This window comes from Ursus americanus, chromosome 12, assembly GCF_024610735.1.
Source record: "Ursus americanus isolate L20-20 chromosome 12, mUrsAme1.1.p, whole genome shotgun sequence".
Classification (NCBI taxonomy): Eukaryota; Metazoa; Chordata; class Mammalia; order Carnivora; family Ursidae; genus Ursus; species Ursus americanus.
The window spans coordinates 49472682-49487414 of NC_142138.1; the positions used below are offsets into that span (position 1 = coordinate 49472682).

The 14733-nt window shown below is 36.1% G+C and overlaps 2 protein-coding genes across 4 annotated transcripts in view; one reads left to right on the forward strand and one right to left on the reverse strand.

Moving 5' to 3' along the window:
- SNX7 (sorting nexin 7) overlaps positions 1–9303 on the forward strand; it is a 208039-nt gene extending 198736 nt beyond the window's left edge. Inside the window, exon 12 of the transcript XR_015726359.1 lies at positions 1434–9303. The gene's annotated coding sequence lies outside the window, so the exon portion shown is untranslated. The remainder of the gene's footprint in view (positions 1–1433) is intronic.
- Positions 1–14733, reverse strand: part of PLPPR5 (phospholipid phosphatase related 5) — a 118645-nt gene that overhangs the window by 14240 nt on the left and 89672 nt on the right. The gene's annotated exons all lie outside the window — the stretch shown is intronic.

Below are 14733 nucleotides of genomic sequence, written 5' to 3' on the forward strand. Positions count from 1 at the left end.
CCTGTGTATTTCATTGCTCTTTAACTTCTTAAAATGCTTTACATTTGCTAACTAAGCACCCCACTGCTACTTGACAGAAGAATCAGAGGATGTGGGTAATGGATCAAGTGCACGACAAATTCTTGTATAACCAGGAGCTGATCAAAACTCATTTTAAAACTTCCCTTTTTTGGGCACATGTTGTGTTGAGCACTGGGTGTTATATGTAAGTGATGAATCACTAAATTCTACTCCTGGAACCAACATTACACTATATGTTAACTAGCTAGAATTTAAATACAAATTTGAAAAAAAAAAGATAAACATTTAAAATAAATAAACAAGTAAATAAATAAATAAATAAATAAAACTTGTGTATTTTCAACAGAAAGTAAAAATTTAGATGAGCTACATCAAGATTCATTTCAGAACCGTTCAAAACCATAAGTACCATGAGCCATGACACAGATACCTTGGAAAATTTTTGTAAAGGTAAATACACATTTACCATAAAACCACTATCCCTATTCCTAGGTATTTATCCAAGATTCAGGAAAATATGTATGTACACAAAAACCTGTACATGAATTTTTATATCAGCTTTATTCATAATTGTGAAAAACTCAAATGTCCTTCAATTGGAAAATGGATTAAAAAATTGTGGTACATACATATGACAGAATACTACTCAGCAATAAAAAGGAAAAAAAAACCCTACCAATGTAGGTTATAACATGAATGAATCTCAAATGCATTACACCAAGTGAAAGAAGTCGGACTCGAAAGGCTACATACTGTGGGAGTCCATTTATACAACATTCTGGGAAAGGCAAAACTATAGGAACAGAAAACAGATTAGCGTTTGCAGGAGTTTGGGCTTCAAGGAAGAGTTTGACCATCAAGGGAAAGGAAGGAACTTTTTAGGGTGATGGAAATGTTCTATAACTTGATTATGGTGATGATTATATGATGGCATGTACTTGACAAAACTCATAAAACTGTATGCTAAAAAAAAGAGAATTTTATAGAATGTAAAGAATGCCTTTAATACCCACCCCCCAAAATATTGAGGCCATTAGCTACAATATGAATTAAGTCTAAAGGCCAAGTGGCACTAGAGTTTGGTTTGTCAATTATTGAATTATTGCTTCAATATTTCATTGTTTCAAAAGAAAAATATAAAATAAATGTATTGAAGGATATTTAAAAGATACAAATTAAATGAAGTACTACATTTATTTTTAACCTATAAGACTGGTGAAGATCATTAAAAATAATATTCTCCAATGTTGGAGAGGACATAAAGATATGAATCACACCAATAGCCTGAAGAGCACTCATCCTTGTTTTTTCAACATTTCCACTTCTATGAATATATCTTAAATAAATTATTAATAGAACTTGCAAAGATACTGCTTTAGAAATTTTTACCCTAATATTGTTTATAATTATAGGAAATCGGAAGTGGAAAGAATCCTTTATGCCTAACAAAGGTAATGTTTAATTTATATGAATTAGAACTTTTTCAATGTAATTGTGTAATATCATATAGCATAGTGATTATGAGTTTAAGCTCTGAAGTGATAAATACGAAACATATTTGGACATGGAAATGGAAAACAGAAAAGACAATTCTGTGTTCTTATTTCAGAACTCATACCAGGTGTGTGACCTTGGGCAAGTTACTTAACCTTTCTATGTCTCTTTCTCTGTAAAACAGAAATAGTAAGATAAACTCAAATGGTTTCTGTAAAAAATAAAATGAGGGCGCCTGGGTGGCCTCAGTTGGTTAAGCATCTGCCTTCGGCTCAGGTCATGATCTCAGGGTCCTGGGATAGAGCACCAAATCGGGCTCCCTGCTCAATGGGGAGTCTGCTTCTTCCTCCCTCTGCCCCTCCCCTGCAGCTCGTGCTCTCTCTTGCTCTGTCTCAAAAAAATCAGTAAAATCTTTAAAAAAATCAAAAATAAATAAATAAAATGATATTTTATGTGTGAAGTTCATTGCAGGCACATATTAAGCTCTCCTAAAGATTAGCTTTTACTCGTATGCTTGTTATAAGTATTATATTTATTGATCTGTAACCATATCTTTGATACGCTGTTGTCCGAGCAAAAGCAGGCTACAGAAAAGAACATCCAGGAAGATCCTGTACTATACATAAATCCACACATACACTCATTAAGGGGTCATCAAGGCAGCTTAAGAAGTGCTTCCAGGGGCACCTGGGTGCCTCAGTCAGTTGAGTGTCCGACTCTTGATTTCGGGTTAGGTCATGATCACCTGAGATGGAGAATGGCTTAGGGCTGAGCCAATGGGCTCTGCACTCAGCGAAGAGTCCGCTTGAGATTCCAACCCCGCCCCCGCGCATGTGCACACCCTCTCTCAAATAAATAAATAAATACATCTTTTTTTAAAAAAGAAGAAAAAGAAAAAGTGCCCAGTGATTACTGTGGTGGGATATGGATATTTTTCATCTACGTCTGTTTTGCTTGCCAGACTTTCACATTTTAAACAATATACACAAATTACTTGTTTCTTTAATAGAAACAATGAAAAATTATGATTGCTTCATAAGACTGTGAATGAGTTCATTGTTTATTTTCTTAGTTTTAAAAAAATAAAATTTTACATTTTCTCTACCAAATATGTTCCTAGTGTCATGGTGCTCCTGATTGACTTTGAAGGCCTCCTCTGTAAGTGTCTCTAGGACAGCGCACGGTTCAGGAACGAGTCTGAGACAAGAGGGGAGTGAATGGGTAACTAATTGTGTGTGCATCAGGAATGATTTTTCAATCCATCATTGTTTTAGTCTCTCCTTAACTGATGACTGCAAGAATCACATAATTTAAAGATGCAGTCATCAACCCTATATTTATTCACAAAAATGAGATGAAGCATGTTTATACTCAAAAGTAATTTACTGAAAAGATGCTTTTATAAAAGGCCATTTAGATAGCTGAAAAAAGAATCTGGCTTTTATTCTTTGTGTAGTATATTATGACTTATAAATAGTGTGGAAAAACAAATACTAAATATATGGGAGCATAAATAGGAAAAATGACATACGGCAAAATAATAACAGAATGCGCTAGTTTTTCTAACCTCAAATGTTGGAATTTTTAAGCTTCCATTCTCAATTGACTTTTTTTTTTAAGCAAAATTAACTTTAACAAATGAGAACAGAGTGCAGCATGTAAACACTCATTTACTTCAAATATTTTTCATAAGTGCTCAAAGCTTAGACTGCGGAAAAAATGCCTAACATACGAATATATTTAGTTCCACTAACTCTTCCAGTCTCTGATCACTAATAAAGTTGTTTTGACAAAGTCCTATATAACATTTGTATTACAGTTCAGCAGTTTTGTAAAACAAAGATCTGCATTATAGAAAAGCAACTAAATCTTAAATAGATTGCCGTAGTTATTCACGCACAGCATTCTGAGACCTCCAAGGAATTTATCACAGAGCGCACAGTGATGTATAATCGTATTTGTCTTGGCAAGAAACCACAGGATTGTTTTGCTATTGCTATGACACTAATGTATGCAACATTTTATACTAGAATATTTTCTGCCACATGTGCTATGTATGACATAGACAATCTGTATAAACTTTTATGTCCTTGAAATATATCTATTGGGGTTTCCTAGTCTGAGATAAGATGAAAATCCTATTAAGGGAATCATATTGTTGCAGGAGGGAACTAACACACCTACAATGTGCCAAGAAGTTTATTCGTGATCTGTTAATTCCAACAGTTACCCGACAAAGGAATCATTATTGTACCAGTTTTTCAGGTAAGGAGGAGTAATTTGTTTAATCCCACCTAGTTATTATGTAGCCAAAAAAGGTTTCAAACTCAGGATTTCCAGCTTCAAAAGCTTGGCTCTCCATTCTCCATCTCCTGCCCCCACCCCCACTCTACCTTAATTTCAGCTAAGGCTTCTCCTTGACCCTTGTGATTTTATAATCTGCAAAACAGTAAATATAAAGGTCAAAGCATATTCTTCTCTGGGTCATTGTGAATTCCCTTAGGATTTTTCTATGCATATTATTTTCCTTTGCAGTAGCCATGGGGATTAAAGATGGTAATTTCCATCTGTAATAATACACACTCATTATGACATTTCTAGATTTTTGGAACTGACATCACTGCTTACCACTTTCATTTAGGTGATACTTCTGTTAATTAGGGTGTGCTTTTACACTATGAACTTCTCGGGTGCTACAGGTTGGTGAAAAGTCCCTTACCTAAAATACAAACCTGTAATCTTGTAAATTATCCCTATCCTTGTCTTCCCTTTCCTGTTGTTGGCAGAAGGGAATTCCCTTTGATTCACTTGATTAGATCATGTAAACCCAGGAAAAAATAATGCCTAGGTTTAGATAGAAACAATTATTTTCTCAAAAAGCATCTTTTATACCTGGTTATATTCACTAAGTTAAGTCTCAAAATTATCCCAAATTAGCTATAAGTGATTACAGTGGCTTAACTGCCTTAATAAAACTGTAGATACGAATTCTTAGATCTATTAGAAATACACCACTTTCTATCAAATCCCTCCTATCTTCATATTTATTTAAGAATTTTTTCGTTCTTTTGTTAAAGTATTCCTTTCCTTAGATTTTCTGTATAGCATCAGTTAAAATCAATAATGCATATGCACACATTATTATTTGCATATGCTTACCTATGCAAATCTGAATGCCAGCATTTTGCCTTAGAGTGAGAATAAGCAGAGGGAAAGAGAGAAGAAAAGGACAAAAGTGTTCAGTGCTTTGCTGTTGTGATGAATGCAACTTGACCCAGGAGGATCCCTGGAAGGAATGTCAATGTACTCCTTGTTCATTAGTTATAGACAAAATAAATCTCTGAGGAGATAACAGGCAATGACACAGATGAAAGGTCAGCATGTTTCTGGGGGTGGGGGTAAGGGGACAGTTTTCTTAGTGACAGCCTGGCTAGCAGTTAGCCCTTTTCCACTGTAAATCTTTGGCATAGTTAGATAACCCCTGCCATAGACTGAATGTTTATGTCCTCCCCAAATTCATGTTGAAACCTAATTCCCAATGTGATGCTGTTTGAAAGTAAGGGCTTGGGGGGGGGGTGGTGATTAGGTCATGAGGGCAGGGGCCCTCATGAATGGGATTAGTGTCCTTATAAAAAAGACCCCAGAGAGCTCCCTCACTCCTTCTGTCATATGAGGACACTGGAAACAGGCCCTCACCAAGCACTAAGTTTGCTGACATCTTGATCTTGAACTTCCCAGCTGCCAGATCTTTGAGAAATAAATTTCTATTGTTGATGGCCCCAGCCTATGGCACTTTGTGTAGCAGCCTGAACAGACTGAGGCAAGTCCTTGGATCAGAATCAGCATCTGACTACATCAGTCTTTGCCAAAGGATGCCTGGCCGGCCAAGATGACATGACAGTGCTGTATTGAGATCTAGTCTATGTCATCTTTATCATTTATCCGGATTTTTACAATAACCTCCCAGATTGGCTTTTGTTTTGCTCCAGTCTTATTCTCCTTTAATTCATTCTCCATTCTAAACATTCCACTTCCTTTCTTAAACTCCTTAATGGTTCCCCATTGCTTACAGGGTGAGAACCAACTTTGTAAGCATCCCATAAAAATTCTTCATGAATTTTCATCAAAAGTGACAAAAACTTTGAAAAGATAAACAATATCAACAAACCTTTAGCTAGAGTCATCAAGAAAAAAAGGAGAGGGCTCAAATAATTAAAATCAGAAGTGAGAGAAACGTTACAACTGATACCACAAAAATACAATGGATCTTAAGTGACTTCTATGAACAATTATACACCAATAAATTGAACAGCCTAGAGTAAATGGAAAAATTCCCAGAAACTTACAGCGTTCCAAGACTGAAAGATGAAGAAATAGAAAATCTTACTAGTAAGGAGATTAAATCAGTAATCTTCTTTCCTCCCCCAAAACAAAAGTCTAGGGCCAGAAAGCTTCATGGGTGAATTCTACCAAACATTTTAAAAAGAGTTAATACCAATTCTTCTCAAACTCCAAAAAAATAGAAGAGGGAAGAACACTTCCAAACATATTTTACAAAGCCAGCATTACACTGTGATACCCAAACCAAAAAGGATACCACGGGAAAAGAAAATTATAGGTCAATATCCCTGATGAACATAGATGTAAAAATCCTCAACAAAATTTTAGCAAACCAAATTTAACAACTCATTACAAGAATAATTCAGCACAATCAGGTTGATTTTATTCCAGGGACACAAGGACTGTTAAACACCCACAAGTCAATTAGTATGATATACCACATTAACAAAATGAAAGATAAAAATGATATCATCATCTCAATGGATACGTAAAAAGTATTTGGCAAAATTCAACATCAATTTATGATAAAAATTCTCAACAAAGTGGGTACAGAGCAAATGTATTTCAATAAAGGGCATATATGACAAGCCCACAGCTAACATCATACTCAATGGAAAAAAGCTGAAAGCTTTTCCTCTAAGATGAGGAACAAGGCAAGGATGCCACTGTGACCACTTTCATTCAACATAGTATGGGAAGTCCTAGGTAGAGCAATTAGGCAAAAAAATAAAAAAGAAGTAAAAGGCATCCAAAATGGAAAGGAATAAGTAAAACTTTCACTATTTGCAGATGACATAATGTTACATATAGAAAAACCTAAAGACTCCACCAAGAAACCTCTTAGGACTAATAAACAAATTCAGTAAGATTGCAAGATACAGAAATCCATTGCATTTCTATATTATATATATCTATATCCTTTATAAAATATATTAATATGTATTAATAACAAGCTATGAGAAAGAAAGGTTAAGAAACAATCACACTTACAATTGTATCAAAAAGAATACAATACCTGGACTTAAAATTAATCAAGGAGGGAAAGACTTGTACACTGAAAACCATAAGACACTGATGAAAGAAACTGAAAAAAACAAATAAATGGAAGGATATTCCACGTTCATGTATTGGAAGATCAATACTGTTAAAATGCCCATACTACTCAAAGCGATTTCCAGATTCAATGCAGTCCTTACCAACATTCTTTTTTAAAAAAGATTTTATTTATTTATTTGAGAGAGAGAGAGAGCACGAGTAGAGGGAGAGGGGCATCAGGAGAGGAAGAAGCAGACTCCCTGCTGAACAGGGAGCCTGCCATGGGGCCCAATCCCAGGACCCTGAGATCATGATCTGAGCAGAAGGCAGATGCTTAACCGACTGAACCACCCAGGCACCCCCTTATCAAAATTACAATGGCAGTTTTCACAGGAACAGAACAAACAATCCCAAAATTTGTATGGAAACACAAGATTCTGAATAGCCAAAGCACTCTTGAGAAAGAACAAAGCTGGAGGTATCACACTCTCTGATTTCAAACTATATTAAAAAACTATGGTAATCAGAAAGTATGGTATTGGCATAAAAACAGTTACATATATCAATAAAATATGGAGAGCTCAGAAATAAACTCATGAACATATGGTCAATTCATTTAAGACAAAGGAGGCAAAAATATACAATAAAGGAGAGTCTCTTCAGAAATAGTGTTGTCAAAACTGGACGGCCACATGTAAAGAATGAAACAGGATCAATATATTACACCATACACAAAAATTAACTCAAATGGATGTAAGAGTTGAATGTAAGACCCCAAACCATGAAACTCCTAGGCAGTAAGCTCCTGCTTGACACAGATCTTGGTGGGGATTTTTTGGATCTGACTCCAAGAGCAAAACCAACAAAAGCAAACATAAATAAGTAGAACAAATCAAACTAAAAAGGTTCTGCACAGCAAAAGAAACCATCGATAAAACAAAAAGGCAACGTACTGAATGGGAGAAAATATTTGCAAATCATATTATCAGATAAGAGGTTAATATCCAAAATATGTAAAGAAATCATTCAACTCCACAGCAAAAACAGAATCTGATGAAAAAAATGGCCAGAAAATCTGAATTTTATTTTTTCAAAGAAGACATACAGATGGCCAACAGTACATGAAAAGATGCTCAACATCACTAAGAGTCTGGGAAATTCTAATCAAAACCACAAAGAGCTATCACTTCACACCCATTAGAATGGCTAATATCAAAAGACTAGAAATAACAAGTGCTGGCAAAGATGTGGAGAAACAAGAACACTTGTGCGCTGTTGGTGGGAATGTGAATTGGTGCAGCCACTAGGGAAAACAGTATAAAGGTTCCTCAAAAAATTAAAAATTGAACTACCATATGATCCAGCAATTCCCCTTCTAGGTATTTATCTGAAATGAAAACACTATAACTTAAAAAGGTATATGTACTCCCATGTTCACTGCAGCATTATTTACAAAGATACGGAAACAAACTAAATTTTCATTGATGGATGAATGGATAAAAAAGATGTGCTAAATATTTATACAACAGACTATTATTTAACCGTAAATAAGAAAGAAATCTTGCCATTTGCAACAGTTATGGATGGACCTTAAGGGCACTATGTTAAGTAACATAAGTTATACAAAGACAGACAGATACCATGGGATCTCACTTAAAGGTGGAATATGAAAAACCAAAACAAAACTCATAGATACAGAGAACAAATCAGTAATTGCCAGAGGCAAGGGGTGGTGGATGGACAAAATGGGTGAAGGGAGTCAAAAGGTACAAACTTCTAGCTATAAAATAAGTCACAAGGACATAATACACAGTATGATGACTATAAATAATGTCTTCATCATAAGAAAAAAAATTGTAACTACATGGTGACGGGTTAACTCATTGTGGTGATCATTTTGGGATATATGCAAGTATCAAATCATTGTGTTGTACACCTGAATGTACTACGATGTTTTATGTCAATTATACCTCCATAAAAGAAAAAGGAAAAAAAAGGAAAAAAGGGGAAAAAGGTGACAGAGAATACTCTCCGTATATTTATTTCTCATTTGCATTTGATCTCTAATAATTTGCATATTTATGAACTTTGCCCATTTTTCCAATTAGGGTGTTTCATATAGTACAGACATCAACCTTTTGACACACGTGTTGCTGATATTTTGTAGTTTGTTACTGGACTTTTATAGGTTGTTTTTAACTACTTTTGATAACTGTTAAAAATGCTTCAACCTATATTTTTCTAGTTAGCAATGTCAAAAACAAAACAGCGATACTGAGTCTCTCCTTTATAAAATCCGGAAATTATCATAAATTTATGTTTGTTGGTATTATCTAGGATGTCTGTCTCATTTTGTCATTGTATTATTTTCTTTTTTACATATCTTCTCTTTAAATAAATTGTATAATTTTTTCTGTTTTTGTTACTGTATTTGCCATAGCCAATTCTAATTAATTCTTTATGTAAATGGTTTCCATTCTCTCTGCCAATTCATTCATATCATGACTTTGCCAATTTGAAAGCTCCAGATCAGGATACTTGGATAGCTCAGTCAGTTAAGTGTCTGCCTTTGGCTCAGGTCATGATCACAGGGTCCTGGGATCGAGTCCCACACTGGGCTACTTGCTCAGTGGGGAGCCTGCTTCTCCCTCTGCTTGCCTCTCTCTCTCTCTCTCTCTAACAAATAAATAAAATCTTTGAAAGCTCCAGATATTGGTGTATTGCTCAGGTAGCTGGTAAACGTCTTCTGGTAATATTTCATGAGTAACATAATTCCTGAATTCTTGCATATCTGATATTTTATGGTTATCTTAATACTTAAATGACCTTTGCAGTGGGAATAAAATTCTTATGTCACAATTTTTTTCTTTGAAAACTCTGAAGACATTACTGCTTTCTATTCTGGCATCTACCTTTATGGAGATAGAGGTCTGAGGCCAGTATGCTGTCAGTCTGGAATAGGTAACTACTATTTCTGTCTTGGCATGTGTGTTAGTTTTCACTAGGTATACCGTATTATAACCTGAAAAGCGCAGTGGCTTCCGAAAACAAATAAGTATTTCTCCCTCACGCCACATGTTGGTGGTCAGGTTTGACAGATCTGCTCCAGCCTAGTGGCTGGGTGCTCTTCTGCTTCACATGTATTCCCATTCTTGGGTACAGGCTGAGGGAGCAGCCCCTATCTGGAACATGGACTATTCCTGCAAAAGGGCCTAGGAGTAATAAAGTTGGCAAAAACTCTTGATGTCTCTACAAGTTTCTGATTGATGGGGCATAAATCAGGTTCATTCACATGTTACTGACCATCCAAAATAACTGGAGCAGAAAGGTTACTCTGCCTAAGGACGGGGGAAGTTAATAATTGGGAACAATAATAACATCTCCCACAGAATTTATAGGACTCTTTCTTCAGTATTGAAATTCAGAAATTTCACTGAGAAATATCATCTATGTTTTAGTATATATCTTAATTTTACCTTATATCTAGTCAACCCTTCTAGACTAAAGGTATTTATTTGAAAGAAAATTCTCCTTAATATATATCTCTGAATATTGCTATTTATCCTTTTCTTCTGGATACAATGATTCATCATCTACAATGATTCATATGACATATTGTCGTATGTCTTCCATATCTGTTATCTTTACTCAGATCAACTTTATTTTCTTGTTCTTTTACTACATATGCTGAAGCCTATCCTTAATATAACTGCTATGACGTTCTCCAGTGTGGATTTTGTTCTTTCTAGTTTCTAGTATTGGTTTCCATCCTGCCACAATGTTACTTGTTTTCTTAATTAGTTTCCTAATTGTGACATTGCGCCACCTGTTTCATCTCTCATTTCACGTATTTTCTTTAATTTCCTTGACAGTGAAAAGAAGATGCTCTCTATAATAAGTTTAATTAAATTTCTTGTAGTTAATCTTTTTTTTCAAAGACATATTCTAACTCTTGAAGTCTGTCTATCTCTCCATCTATGTCATGAAATCATTTTAAAGAATTTAAATAATTGTCCTAGTTATTTATACTTGAATCATAATAGATAGCTCAGTTTGTCTTCCTAAAACAAGAAGAAGATTCATCAGAGATCCCCAAATTGTTCCATGAAGAGTCAAGGAATCCTTCCATTAGATCTTGAGCCGAAAAGATGGTGAATGTTGTGTTAGAACATCATTTTAATGGTTTGATGAGTGGAGTGGGAGAAGGAGCTGAGACTCTAGGAGCACCACTTTGTTTCCACACAGTTTCATCTCATGGTTGTTGGACCATTAGAAAGATTGCTAGTCTCTTCAGCCTAACTTCTGCTCCAGGTAGACGCAGTCTTTGGAGCCAGCTGCTTTTTTTTTTTTTTTTTTTTTTGGAATGAAGGTGACTCTCCATTCCATTTTATAGCACCCATTCAGTTAAGGAAAAGAACTCCCTCATTTGCTATGAACCCATATTAATAAGAAGCATGATCAGAGGGAAAACTTCTTGCCTGAAGCCTTTCTTTTGTCATGTGTTTGCCTATTTGCTAACCCTGTCTCAAAATGGTGTTGATTTAAGGTGCTGAAATGTACTCTAAATAGAACAGACTCCTCCTCCTCTCAGGGATTTCTCCTATCTCTATCTTTACTCTTTGAAATTTTGGTGTACTACTGGGTTTTATAGGATTTTAGCCAATTCCACAATATTGAACTTCTTTATTGGCATAGAAACATTTTAATTGTTCTTTGGTGACATCCTTCAAACCGGATCAATTTATATGATATTTAGTAGAAATGGCTAAATTTTTACTCTATCTAGTTTTTACTCTTCATGACACAGCTAGTAAGATAGTAATTCTTACTTTACTCTTGCTAAAATAAGGAACTTAAGATAATGAATATGTAAATGTCTCCATCTCCACTTTCCAGAAGAGAGTCAGACTTTTGTTTCTTGGACTCCCAAGAGTAGTTAATAGTATTTGGAGACATCCTGAAGCCAGCACCACCAAAGCTTTTATCTGGGATGCATGGACCGTCGAAGGCAGGAGCCAGAAAAGGATGAGTCTGAAAGGAAGTGGTGTGACCTATGAAGAAAGTTGACTCCCTGGGGCCTTGGTGGAGTGGGAACTCTGTGGGTGCTATAAGTAAGAGGCGCCTGCACGAGGCTGGTGTGCAGGTTGTCAGGACAGATGGGACCTGGAATGGGGATGGCTGCAGGTGTTCCAAGGGAAGCTGGACCCTGGGCACGATGGCATGAAGGCCTGGGAGCCACAACCAAGGTCTCCATGCTCAGTTCAGCAGAGAAAAATAGACCAAACACTTTAAAAAGGATCCTTTAAATCCTTGTGATTCATAAGGAGGAAGCATGGGGATTTAAATTACTCTGAGGGAATCTTTCCAAGGCACTTTGGTAAATCCGAGCATATTGGTAGTGAATTCTAGGAAGCATAACCAGAACCTCCTTAGAGCATAATTGTAATTATTTTTGTTACACAATTATTCATGAATTATTCATCATAGAAAGAAAAAGAAAGAGAAAGAGGAAAGGAAGGGATGGAGAAAGGGAGGGAGGAGGGGAGGGAGAAAGGAAAGAATGAAAGAACAAAGGAACAAAGGAAGGGAAAGAAAGAAAAGAAATCTGGTCCACTGTCTCAGTTGCTTCCTTCCGTAACCGATTGCTTTCAGATTGTTATCTATTTTCTCTCTCTCTCTTTCTCTTTCTCATCTACATGCTCTTTTCTAACTTACTAGAAAGAAATTATCTTGTGTGGTAATTTGCACAACTGACTTCATCATACACACACACACACACACACACACACACACACCATATATATATATCAACTAAAAAAAAAACAAACTTTATGGGGCTCCTGGGTGGCTCAGGTGGTTAAACACCTGACTGACTTCTTGGTTTTGGCTCAAGTCAGGATCTCAGGGTCCTGGGATCCAGCCCTGCAACTTGATCCAAGAGCTTAAGGGCTAAGCAGGCATGGAGTTAGCTTGTGGCTTGTCCCTCTCCCTTCCCATCTGCTACTCCCCGCCCATTCCCCCCCCCCCGCCCCGGCTCACGGGTGAGCTCTCTCTCTTTCTCAAATAAATAAAATTCAAACAAACAAACAAAACTTTACAATATATATCAGAAAACTTTCCACATCTTGATTTACCCCCATCCATTTCTGTTGTTAAACGGTAATAATAACTGGCAATGATTAAGGGCTTTACAGGTTCGAGACACTGTTCTAAGTGCTTTACTATCAGCTTACTGAACTCTCACAATGTCCATTCTATGATTGAGAAATTCACAGAGTATTTGAATAAGCTGCCCAAGGTCAAAATTGTCCCGAATGTCTCAGCCAGTCTACCTCTAGAAGCTGTGGGCTGAAACACCACATTATAATGACCTGGATTCCGTTATAGGAATGTAACGTTGATTTAATCATTCACTACTGATACACAGTTAGACTTTTTGATTTGATATTACAAACAGCTGTAATGAAGTTACTGGCAACTTAAATATTTAGTGGACTATGAGATATGATGGGCCAGTTTCCATGGATGATTAATTCTTTTCATAAAACCAAATGTAATGAATGTTCAGATTTACTTAGCTTTCAGAAAAATCATGACTTTTCCTCATAAACTATGGTAATTAACTGTATGACAAACTCCCTATAATTAAGGGATAAATTGCTGGCATAAAAATAAAGAATGCTGGCATGCTGCAATTACTCTGTAGCTTACAGTTTATCAAACATGTACTTTGAACATAGGAGGTTATATAAGTACATAACTTCTAAAAGAGACCCTTTGCCTTCTCCACACAAAACCGGCAAGCAGAAAATGATAGCTTGGCCTAATACATCATCGTGCTCAAACTACTGGCGATGTCTGCAGACCAAACTTTCGTACTGGACTCCCTTTTTCTCCTCGGAGGGCCAATTTCAAGAACTTAATGCCACTCTCCAACTATTAATTACTAAGATCAAATACTGGGAAGAATTTTGCGTTCCCTTGTTGCCCATCGTGAACTAGGATTAAAAGCAGTGTATTTACTCCAAATACTCCGTATCACAAAAGAAAGAGAAAGCCACTGTGGGCTTCCCATAAGTGATGGCCTCCCTTTCTGGCTGATGAGCACAAACACATGTCCCCTCAGCAACAGAGCTCCACAGGGAAGCGTGAGATGTGTCCCCAGTAGCTCGATTCATGATCTTCCTGTGGTCTGCGTGACGCAGGAGCAGACCCTGCACTGTGCAGACAGCGTTCTGCCTGGAACAGGATGAAAAAAGTGGGGAGCAAAGTCGGAACTCCGCAAGGTGTGTGCTGACGCCCTTCGGTGGGCAAAGGGGAGGACCAAGTCCGATTCAAATCACCTTTATCCCTAACTACCAAAGTAAAAACAGAGCGCATGAATTTGTCATAAACAAAACAATTAATGGAAGAAGTTAATACACACTGTTGTCTGGAAATCTGCAGATTCTAATAGAATATCTTTGTTTTGATATTTTAAAACTCATTGTAAATAAAAATAAATTTGCATAAATTCAACAACAGGAATCTATGATCATTTTACACATAAAAGGCTGTAATGGTATATCAGGATATTCAGCAATGCGAGGAGGCCACCAAGGAATCCTTACACAAATAAATATGTTAAAAAAACAGAAGGCAGTGATTATTGTTCAAGTTAACTTCAGAAATGAAGACTGATTATTACCCTGACCATTGTCTTAAAAATATGTCTAATATCTCTTCCTAAATTCTGTTGCTTTCTATCTTTATTTCCTGAGTTAAAAAAGATATAAATTTGTACATATTATTCAGTTTTAAACAAAATACATGTATCCGGAATTATCACATTGTATAACTTTG